Source organism: Pundamilia nyererei, unplaced genomic scaffold, assembly GCF_000239375.1.
Source record: "Pundamilia nyererei isolate P.nyererei 1_Seehausen unplaced genomic scaffold, PunNye1.0 scaffold01496, whole genome shotgun sequence".
NCBI lineage: Eukaryota > Metazoa > Chordata > Actinopteri > Cichliformes > Cichlidae > Pundamilia > Pundamilia nyererei.
In genome coordinates this window covers 1-2417 of record NW_005188897.1, presented here as the reverse complement: position 1 = coordinate 2417, position 2417 = coordinate 1, and the positions used below count along the sequence as shown (strand labels likewise).

The 2417-nt window shown below is 38.6% G+C and overlaps 1 long non-coding RNA gene across 1 annotated transcript; it reads right to left on the bottom strand.

The window, feature by feature from the left end:
* Window positions 1-148: 148 nt before the first annotated feature.
* On the bottom strand, window positions 149-2411 carry LOC102215252 (uncharacterized). Its single transcript, XR_312535.1, has 2 exons — window positions 2006-2411; window positions 149-1685 (listed from the first exon to the last, which is right to left on the bottom strand). It is a non-coding gene; the product is annotated as an uncharacterized LOC102215252 (long non-coding RNA).
* Between the last annotated feature and the right edge of the window lie 6 nt (window positions 2412-2417).

Below are 2417 nucleotides of genomic sequence, written 5' to 3'. Positions count from 1 at the left end.
TGTGTGTGTGTGTGTGTGTGTGTGTGTGTGTATACAGTACAAGAAGCAAATAAAATGTTATGGCTCTGCATTATTGGATGAAATGCCAGTGTTTCAGTATATAATACCTCACAAAAGAGAACATCTTTTAAATAACAAACTACCAAACTGCTCAAGGTCACTTCTATTGTCCCATATACAGCATATCATTATCTAGAGAAACAAACAATCCACATACCTATAAACGTGACACAATCACAGGGAAAAGTCATCGAGGAACTCCTACTCAATTTGATGTTAAGTGCAAAGCCATTTAACCAAATGCAGTATGTGTCTGTGTTGAGGTAATCATGTCTCTTAAAAATAGAACTACCAATCCTGTATGTGAGTCCAATTTAAATTACATTCATATACAACAACTTATCTTGGTTTCCACCAGATTTCAGCTACATAAATTTTCAACATCCCTCAATTTTTGCTGTACAGTACCCACACCAGTCAGATGGCTATTTCAATGTACAGAGGTTATAGGTCTCTTCAGCGTCCCGGACATCGTGCTCAGAGATAAACCTGTAACACTACGAAGGGTACATGACTACACGGCATCTGTGTTCAGCTCTTGGTAGGCTGTATAAAATGTAAAGAAAAACAAAAGATCCATATCAAATGTTGACATAAAGCAGCAACATATTTTAAAGCTGCTGCGTGTCACTGGTGCACAGCTTCAAGGCCAGCATCAGTAACAATTTGAGGGTGCAGCATGGTATAGATATTTTCAACATCTGTGAAGGCAAATGTGAATTTACTTACATGCAACGATATGTGTACAAGTTTATACAGCAACATGCTCTCAATCACACATGCTTTTCTGCCAAATCCTTGGACTGTATCAGCATTGATAACATGTCCAGGTCCTACAATGGCCTGCCTCCACTTCAGGTCCTACTTCACTCACTGTAAACATTTGGTGCATTATGAAATGAATTACACCAAACATGGGAGCTTCTTCTTTTCAAAAAAATTTCTCCTTTTTGTTATATATAGTTTTTCTTGTACCGTTTTCATAAACGTAATTAATTTGTTTGTAAATCATTACATTCTGTTTTTATTTGCATTTTACACAGCATCTGACCGTAAAGAAAATGTGATTCTGTTACACGAAACTTTCCAAAGACTTCAACCAGTGTGAATAAATATCCATAGCCTCACTCCTCACTGAGCTTCACAGGCCAGTAGTTGGGCTGGTTGGTTCTTCAACTTTGGCTTTCAGGGCCCAGATGCATCTTTAGATTCATTTACATCACACTCTTAGAAACTGTCTCTCTTCATACTCTCTGTAGCTTTTTTTCATAGTTGATCTTCAGCGAGAGCTTCTTATATGCTATGTTCCCTTGTTAGTTTTTCAGTAATTTCTACTTTGTAGGATATATCCTGAGCTAAAAGAAAAAGAAGTATGCTAAGTAATCTGAAGTGTTCCTTTGTCATTACAGTGCATATATAACAGGAGGAGTCTTGAGTTCATGAGTCTTACCCCATTCTTTTGGATTTCAAATTGTTATTACCTCCCAGAAATTTAATTTGACACATTTAAATGATTTTGTTGTAAAAATTTGGTCTTTCTTTTTCCATTTTCTGAGACTTTCCAGTTTTTTGAGTCAATCCTCAGAAAGATGCTCCATCAACCTTAACAGTGCCCAGGGCTTGAACTAAAAGAGGAATAAAAGAAAATTATAAGAGACGCAAAGATAGCTTATCGTGGGTAATAAATGGTTATACTTTTTCTGTATAACCATGTCATTTTTCTTATGATGTTGTAAATTAATAAAAGAAGCATCAAGACTGTGATATTATTGAGGGAACACTTGCCCACATTGTGAACATAACTACGACTTTTCAAAACCTACATCCTTATAAATAGTCATATCATTTGGGAGATATCACACAAAAACAGCACCAGAGAGTAATGTAAGAAGACGTTCTTCTGAAAAGGACAGGTGGAAAGGTTATGCTGCTAATAGAGACTCACCTTGTGAGAATCACACCTTCATGGTGTGGGTTGAGATGGGAAAGTCAGCCGAGGAAGGGGGAGAAACTATGTTTGTTGGGGAGACTGGAGAACTGGAGGCACACTGAGCTGCAGTGAGAAGAGACGGGCAGAAGGTGAAAATGTAAAACAAAACAGAGCAGTGATTTCTTTCCACTCAGACATGGAGCATCAAGGAAGCTCCAGACTGGGCTTCATGTGATTTGAGACACTGCAAAGTAACACAAGTACAGTTGAATACGCTCAAGGACACATTTCTTCTGTATTTTTGCAAAGTAAAGATGAGAAGGTTAAAATTTTAGATCCTCCCGCAGGCCCACCACCCGCAGGAGGCGCCATAGTGTGCATTGTGTGCCGGGTGGCGGCCAGGAGCAGAGGCCCTGGCGGACTGATC